Below are 9,387 nucleotides of genomic sequence, written 5' to 3'. Positions count from 1 at the left end.
CTTGGGAATTCTTGGCTCATTAGGAGTAGCTCGTGCACCAGGTTGGCCCATCAAATTGCTTGCAAATTGCCTGGAAATTGGTCCCCAGTACAGTCGGTTCTACAGTCGGTACTACTACAGTCAGTACCGCCTTTAATGAAGCAATCGAAACGGGACATACCCACACTGCCCTAGCCCGTTGGCATAACCCATAATAACCCTTCTTTAAGATGGCAAAACGCCCTTAATCAGCACAGCGGGCAGTTGGCATCGGATGCAAGATGGAACAACTACCCCAAGCATAAATCTATTGTCCTAGGTCATTCAACCTCGGTGCCGAGTAACCTCAACCTCATTCCCATCCTCAGCAGCGGCCTCATCTTCCACAATTCAGCAGTCGCAATCTTGGAAACGCATGCGGAATGCCATTCAGCTTTTCTTTCTGTTTTTATGCGAGGTACCAGTCAACTTTGGAGGTACATGGGTTTTTAGGCTTGTACAAAATAAAACAAGAGAGAACGCTATAGTCGAGTTCCCCGACTATCTGATACCCGTTACTCAGCTAGTGTAAGTGCGAAGGACAGGTTTCGCGGTTTGTGGGCGTTAGAGTGGGTGTGGCCAAAAGTTTTTTGGCGAATAGATAGAAATTTACAAGACTAATACAAAAATGAAAAAATATCAAAACATTTTTCAAAAGTGTGGCCGTGGCAGCTTTGGGCGGTTTGTGGGCGTTAGAGTGGGCGTGGCAAAAAGTTTTTTTGCAAATCGATAGAAATTTTCAAGACCAATACAAAAATGAAAAAATATTAAAACATTTTTCAAAAGTGTGGGCGTGGCAGTTTTGGGCGGTTTGTGGGCGTTAGAGTGGGCGTGGCAACATGAATCGACAAACTTGCGCTGCGTCTATGTCTCTGGAGTCTGTGTGCTTAGTCTCAACTTTCTAGCTTTTGTAGTTCCTGAGATCTCGACGTTCATACGGATAGACAGACGGACGGACAGACGGACAGACGGACAGACGGACAGACGGACGGACAGACGGACATGGCCAAATCGACTCGGCTATTGATCCTGATCAAGAATATATATACTTTATATGGTCGGAAACGCTTCCTTCTGCCTGTTACATACTTTTCAACGAATCTAGTATACCCTTTTACTCTACGAGTAACGGGTATAAAAAAACCCAGATGGGAATGGAAATACAAAAATTCGGTAACATAAAGAATTTATTTTAATTTTATTGGGTATTTAAATAATACTATAGCAATATAATTAATTAATTTTAATTTCAATACAAAATAAAATACTTTTGTACTCCCTAAGTTGGTTTAAGTATTTTAAAAAGTCATTACAAAAGCAGAGGCAAGCATTTTAAGTATTATAATAAATAATTATAAAATATGAACAAGTTGATTATAATTTCAAAGGTATCAATTTGTCTTTATACTTCCCAATTTCGATGTGTTTTTATTTTATATCCGCGATGCGATGCAGCATAAAATGAGCGCATTGGCGAAGGAAAGGGAAATGAGTGGGGAAAGTTTGCTGGGCAGCATAAAATCGAATTGAGCGAGGATGGGAAGTGCAACCGAGATGTGGAATACGCATAAAATATATTTTTATGCCACGTTTTTAATGACATTTGTTGCATTTTGCACTTGGAGAGGAACTGGAAATGCCAAGGCAGACATTTTCACCCCCAACGCAATCGCACATTGTGAGTAGGCGTCTGACCGTAGGTGTGAGTGGAGAAACACGTGCAAATTAAGTGCCAAGTCGAAGGCAAGAAAAAGTTGATCTGCAAATTGAAAGCAACGGAAAAATTCCTGAGGCAAAAGGCTCCGGAAAATCGCATGAGAGTCGAGCAACAGGCTGTCAGTTTGACAGGCACTCGTTGATTGCAAAAGCGCCACTGACAGCTGTCATTCGCACGGACTTTCGCCCGCTTTTAGCCAAAACAAAGAAGGCAAAGAGCCAGCAACATAAAAGTGCTGGAAAAAAGGGAAAATCCATTGACAGCAAGGTGCAATGGCACTGCAGAATAAAGTTGCTAATAGGCCTCTCTGTCCATTAACTAGTCTGGGGCTTTTAAGCTAGAAAGGGTTGGTGGTCTCTGGAAAAATGGAAAAAGTTCAAGAGCGTTTACCAAGACTCCAGTGAAAGAGTGACAATTAAATGCGAATGGGGTGAACAAGACATGAAATAGATTTGAGCTTAAGTTTTATCGAAAAACGTAAAACAAAATTATATTAATTTTACTTATAATCAATATAAACATTTCTACAACAGAGTAATTTGGTAATAAATTACACTTGATTGTGTAAATGTTCTGATATAATATTCTGATTCTTCCTAATATCCGCGACAACCTACTCCCTCCAAAACTTCATCCCTAATGCTAAACAGCTTTCACAAACCTTAGACATTATTACCCTCGATTATCATCTGTCATAAACTGATACATTTGACGGAGTTTTTGCATGCTTGACAAGTTGTCAATAGTTTAAAGACTTTCGAGGCTAATTAGCAGCAATTGAAAAATCAAATGACTCAATTTGAGTCTTGGGCGACGCCTACCAAAATGAGTTTACGCCTCAGTGGTTTTCTTAGGGTCAAAGGACCTCGATGTCCTGTCCTCCGGAGAGTGCCCATCGTCCAGTGGCCACTTGAGTTGTGCTTTCTGCTCTATTGGCTGCCATTTGCGACACGCTCCGGTGAATTCGAACTGCGACCGCAGACTTCGGGGACCCGGAACTGTGATTTCCAGGAAGGACCTTCGGTTTGGGGGCCAAACTGGCAGGACTCAGTGATGTAATTAGGTTTGAAAATTTGCTGATTGTTGATTTGTTGTATTTGCGGTGCACGACAGCCGAGGAGCAGACGGACCAAGCTGCAATTATATGCGCCAATTGTCAGTTTGGTTACTGCTCGTTAACTTATTTGATTATGGGCTAATTTTGACAGTTAAAGAAAATTGGGGGACCAAACAAAGGTTGTCTGCGGGCTTGTGTTAAAGTCAAAATTATATTAAAAACCAAAATCAAGTAGGTAGTAATTTCTAAAAGTTAATAAAGATTAAAAAATATTTAATAATTTGGATTTAAGTTTTTAGGAATACAATCCGTTTTCAAAGGTAAGTAAATGTTAGTAGACGTGCAAAAAATATTTAAGAATTCACATCTGTGAAAGGCAATATCTGTCAGAAATCTAAACGTAAATAAGCAAAAGTAATTTAACTTTTCCCATTTTCGCTGTAAGCGATCCAAGCTGAACTTGGCCACAACTCGCTTATCGACTGGGGACAAGGATCAGAAACAGGACGAGTACCAAAACCAAAACCAGGACCAGAACGAAGACGATTTGATGAAGTGCACGCCATGTGCACAAATGCACACATGTGGCTCATTGACAGACTGGGAAAAGGATACATAGATGGATGAGTGGGGCTCTGGACTGGGAAAATGGTCAGGGCTCCAACGAAAACTATGCAAATAAGGAAGGATACGTCTGACAAGTCGGGAGTCGGGAGTCGACGTCTCAGTCCGCTCGGCTCAGGTTTCCCTTCATTTATCTTGGCTTATTAAATTGAATATATGGCTGAAAATATACACACAGTCGGGTATCCGTTTGCATGGCAGCATTGTTGTGGCGTCCCTTTCGGGTCCTTTTAAATGCAAATTAGCTTTTTGACTTTTTGATGCGACTGGCTTGGACTGGCATAACCCAGACTCGATTTAGATTTATGCGGCTTGATAAATTGTGGCTACACTTAATGTGCGCATACGGTGTGACATGTCCTTTTCATGTCACTCGCCAAAAAGTTTGCCAACTCCCAACTCCCCGCTCACAGCTCCTCCTCGATCTCCCATCCATTTCCATGGACCTTTCCATTCGAGTTGACATGTCGAGTGGTTTCGTTGGGTTTCCAGTTTTCAGCTTTCAGTTTTCAGTGTGCTGTTTTCTGTTTTTGGGTCTCTGGTTTTGCCTTTTACTTGCTGACATTTTTGCACGCTTGACAAAAACAGCGAACCGAGCTAACAATTTTTTGAACCACCTCCGACGACTCTCCTTTCTGGCCACGATGCTTTTTGCGGTCCAGCTTTGTAATTAGTTTTGCCCAGCGAGGTGAGTTGGGTTCATAGCGTTTGATGAGGGTGGCGGTGGATAACGGCGGGTCTGGGGATTTTCTTTAAAAGTTCGGTTCAATATGGAAATCTAATGAGACTTGGAGTGAATGCTTGGCTTAGTAAAAGGACTCAAGAGGACTATCAGTACTTTGGTGCTACATGCAAATATCAAAACCGATTGAACTGTTTTATTATCGCAGTCTAAATTTAACAGGCGTAAAAAGAAACGTACTTTTGTAAGCATTCCAGTTTGAGTTGTCATCGCTATCACTTTGTTTATTGTTAGCCCTGCTCAATCACTTTCTACCCAATTAAAACCCTTTAAATCAATTTCACTAAACTATTCTCCTTCGGCTCGAGAAAAACCAACCCGTTCTCACCGAACCCAAAGATTCCCCCAATCAAAACTGCAAATCAATTACTATGCCTCTCCCATTTAAATTATAACACTTTCCCATGAAATTCCTGACCAACGCTCCTCCATCAAGTTCCCGTAATCGCAGTTGAAAAGCGAAAGGGCATTTCGACATTTTAAACTTCCCGTCAACCAAAACGGCAACCGAGATTTAACCAAACATTTTTGTTTAGAGATTGATGATGGACGCTGGTGGTGGTGTTGGTGGTGCTGGTACTGGTAATTCTTCTCGTGGTGGGGGAGTTTTTTAAATTTTTCTGTCAGGCGTAACCAAAGGCAGAGACCCATTGAGTAATACGTCACTTGAGATGTCAAAAGAGCGACGCCCGGCGACTAGAAAAACGTGTCCATGTCCCGGAGTTTCCTATCCGCACAAGTTGCTGTCGATCAGGCGGGCGGGTAGCAAGTTGTTACATTTCACCGTGTTTCGTCACGCCCTGGAATTGTTGCGATACTTGTAGTTTGATATTTTTTAAAAGCAATTTTTAAGTAGCGATTAAGGCTGGAGTTTCAAGTGGGGGGAAGCTAAACCGTCTGCTTTGAAGGGATGTACACGATTTTCCATGCCTGTCAGAACTTGTAAATGTCAGGATGCATTGCCAAACTATTATGACGAATTTTTTAATAACTTGTAACTTTTTTGTGGGAATATATTGTACAAAAAGGAAATTATATTTTTGAGTCGGAAACGTGTGCGAATTATATCTTCCCGGCATTGCAAATTACACTTTTTTTAATAATTAAGAAATTATATATGGTCTTTCTGTTACTTCCAGTATTTCAGTTACTCTACTTTACAATCAGTACTTTACAATCAAAGGGAAGATTGCCCAGTAAAAGCATGAAATTGACCCAAACCTTGCAATAATCTCATTACGAATAATAAATGAGACAAATATTTTTCAATAAGTGACTCCAACTGAAAAGTAACTTGTCAAATTGATTTAAAAGTTCATAAATCAACCGAAACTTGCTCTGCTCTCTCTGAAGGGAAAAATTAAATTACAAATGGAATGGGGAAAGAAAACAGGGAACCACAGAAACCGAAAACCAAAAACCAAAAACCGAAAAATGTTCAAAATGTTAAGCATAGCATAAAATTGTATCGGACAGTTTGCCATGGAGGCAGGGGAGCATCCAAAGTCGGAGTCAGAAGTCTGCCCACTTAGGACACGAGAGTAGTCCAAATATAGCTCAATGTTTACTTCATAATAATTTTGACTCGAAGTCATCTCGTTTTCCCCCGTTTGTCGAGTGGCATGTGCGTGTGCTGTCTGCTGATGCAATTATAAATTGTTGGATAACAAATTACATGGTTGCGTTTTTGGGATCGGACAAGTTTAACGCCCTCACGCACATATGTTCCGATGCTAGATGCTAGAATTTAGAAATAATATATATCCGAGGGATGAGTCCTTCCATGGGAGATGGCACTTCGGTTGGGGGAGTGCGTCTGAGTCGGACATTGATACAGGTACTGGGTATTCGGTACCCAGGCCTCTGTGTTGACAACTCAATGCCCAAATGACATATGTTCAGGTGGTACGAAACTGTACCGAAATACGGAATCCCAAAATGCGGGTGAATAGAGGGTATAGAGTATGAGGGATGTCATTGTGGACGATTGTCATTTGGCATTAGTTCTAATAATAAACATACATTTTCTATGCTTTTTAATTGCCCTCGATTTCCTTTCGCATGTTTGTTGCGCATCAATTTCGGTGGATTATTATTGTTTTGTTATCCTGCAGCATTGTGTTGCGACACTCAAGGAAAATTCGCTCTTATTATGGGAAGTATGTGGTAACAACTTATACATATGTATGTATCACACATGTTTTGTTATTAAATAATAGTTAAAACATTATAATTTTTGTGTTGAGCTGTAAGCTATATTTCCATCTACAAATATATATTTATTTTCATCCAAAGTGGAATCCAGTTTTTCTATTTTTTTCTTAGTGCACATTGAAGGGTTTATTGAACTTCCCTCCTTACTCGCTTGCAAGCTCACACTTTCATTACGCAAATGTTGCGAGGAACCAAAGGTGGCTCCATTTGCTCACCCATTTGCCGGATCCTTTGTTTGCCGCCCAAATGCGAAAAGGGTTCATAACCGCACTTAGCTTCATTGGCCCTCCGTGTTGGCTCTTTTGGCTTTTGGCTTTGGCTTTATCGCAGGCCGCCCAGACTCTGGCACTTGGCCACTCGAAATTCAATTCAATTCGCAGGCGCTCGCAGTGCGCAGGTTGTGCAAACATTAAAATTAATGAATAACAATAAAAGCAGCTTCGGTAGTCTGAAGTGACTGTTGACGTGCTGTCCACGGATCTGCCAAGGAATGGGATTGACAGTCGTTGATATCCAGGGGAATGGGCATAATAGATATGATAGTATTAAAGTTACGCACCTTCGGCCCTTACATAATTTAAAAATATTTAAAATGACTTAATAGTAAAATTAATAAATAAATAGGAAACCCTTGTAGCTAAGGAGATTAATGACTTGGTTGTCTGGCTCTTTATGGAACTTCAAATGACTTCGTACGCATAAGTTTGAAGCACAGTAATGGGTAAGATCTCACATATTTAAATACCTCCATGTACAATTATACAATAAACCATTCAAAAGACCCAAAACTATTCCAGAGACAGCAATTAAAACGACAGTTCAAAATTTGAGTTATTTCTCCGTTTTAATGATCCCATATTATGCTTTGAAATGAGTTCTATGCCGCTCATTAGTTTAGAGGCAATCGACGAAAATAATTTCCATTCGGAATTCCCGCTTTGTGGGCCATTAAAATTGAGCCATGATGCCAATTTGGTATGATTTAACAGCCGTGGGGACCGAGAAGTGCATATGCAAATTAATTACGAAATTTATGATTTCATTTTGCCAAAAGCGAACCCATCATCGCGGATATTCCGTCGAGCCTGTAAGCTCCATAAAACTTGGCCTGTCAACTGCAACCATTCAATGGGGAGTGGGAATTTGGGCTCATATGTAGAGCCGTAAAATGCGTTGGAACTCGTACAATTGGAAATTGAAGCCAACGTTTACGGCTCTATCCAAATCATCGGAGGAGACGAGACGAGACCCGGTGGCAATATCATCGACGGCTTCTTGTCTGCGACTGTCACGCACATAATTTTCCGCTGTGCAAAAACATTAATTGCGCAATTGTTGAAGAGATTGGATGGAGGAGGTGTCGCAGTACAGAGAGAAAACTTTCGAAAAGGTCGTAAAAGAAAAGTTTCTAATTTGCCTGCATATTATCCTTTAAAAAATTACTAATTGTATGTAGAGTAAGCCAAACATGAAAACATCCTTAATACTGAAATCTGAATGAGTAACCATCATATCAGTTATTTGGTAAATATCCTTAGAGCCAACGCTGCTTTTACCAACAATAACATTGAGACTTGCCCCCTATTTTTGCGAGTGCATGCACGCAAGCTGAAAAGTTTAAGTATCCCCACAAATGACGTACGATTTGTTCTGCACGAATAAGTCAAATTATTTGTAGACAGCACTTTGTTTTATGGCCTGACAACAAGCCACCTAAACTGCTGAGCCCCACCTCCCATTTTTCCGCCCATGTCCTGTGTATCCTCCCACTAACTCCCCCTTGTTAGTTGCTAGTTTCTTGGCCAGCTGACGCATCGCACTTTGCGCCGAGTCGTGAGTTTTTTACCCAAACTCTTGGCCTTCAATCATTGCGTTTCCACCTGATGCCAGCATGCGGGCTAATTTATGGCCTTGTCATATGTTTGTTTGCCTTTTTTACTGTTTGTTGGTTTTCCTACCCTAGAAGTCATCATCATCCTCAGTTCTCCAAACACACACCATATAATTTCCCATTTACTGCTAAGTGTTTCTTCGGGGCTTCCCCTGTTGATACTGTATTTCATAATTTTCTAAATGACATATTTTTGTTGTCGCTTGAGTAGTTTTGTTTGCCTTGTTAATGTAGATTGCTTGGGCCCATCGCGAATGAAAAACTGAAACAATGGGTAGTGAAGGAGGTGACTTATAACCACTCGCAGCAAATTAAATGGGAATTATTTACCAAAAATTTACTTATCCTTTGCGGGGAATGTATAAATAAAATGTCTAGACATAATTCTTTGTATTTGTATTTCTAAAATGATTAGGACTCCAAAGTTGCATTGCTAGTTTAATTATTAACACTCTCAGCATTAAAGTAAAAATGGTATCTTATATATTATGCATAGAGTTTATTATTTACTTATTAATAGTCTGTTTTTAGTGCTTTTCTTGACAATAATGGGAACATTTCTGTTGCTCTATTTGTTTCTAACATTTCACATATACATACTATGTTCAAGTAGTAACTTTGTGCCCCTGGACAAAATGAACACATCTTCCGTTCCTTTCCATTCAAATGTTAGTAAGGGCAGGGCATATTTTAAATTATAAATAAATTACGGAAATGAAAGCATAACTCGTAAAAGTTTTACAAGCATACAAAATGTGACGCCTACGGCCATTAAAATCATTTTTAACAACTTTCCCTTCTTGCATGCAAATTACGGAACACCGTTTCAATTCCTTCCACAGGATAAAACGCACTTCACGCATCGTTTGGTTTATAGGCGCAGGGTTAAAGTTAACTCCCCGAATGAAAGGCGGATCGGATCGGATCGGATCGTATAGTATCGTATAGGGGGTGGAGTCAGGATCAGGACTGCATATGTGTATTACACTTGTTATCGGCCGTATCACAACGCATACAACAGAGGACACGGCGTTGGTCTTTATGTGTTTATTTTAATTTCAATGTTTCGACGGACGTTTTATGGGTCTCGATTTTTGCGCTGCTTTTACGAGCGCATTAAAATT

At 40.3% G+C, this 9,387-nt stretch overlaps 1 long non-coding RNA gene across 1 annotated transcript; it reads left to right on the top strand.

Moving 5' to 3' along the window:
* The first annotated feature begins 2,861 nt into the window (after window positions 1-2,861).
* On the top strand, window positions 2,862-3,601 carry LOC26536019. The gene is made up of 2 exons (XR_001454116.3): window positions 2,862-3,112; window positions 3,238-3,601. It is a non-coding gene; the product is annotated as an uncharacterized LOC26536019 (long non-coding RNA).
* Window positions 3,602-9,387: the final 5,786 nt, after the last annotated feature.

The sequence above is a fragment of the Drosophila yakuba genome, chromosome 3L (assembly GCF_016746365.2).
Source record: "Drosophila yakuba strain Tai18E2 chromosome 3L, Prin_Dyak_Tai18E2_2.1, whole genome shotgun sequence".
NCBI classification, from domain to species: domain Eukaryota; kingdom Metazoa; phylum Arthropoda; class Insecta; order Diptera; family Drosophilidae; genus Drosophila; species Drosophila yakuba.
The sequence above is the reverse complement of the archived record's forward strand: the minus strand, read 5'-3'. Positions and strand labels throughout refer to the sequence as shown.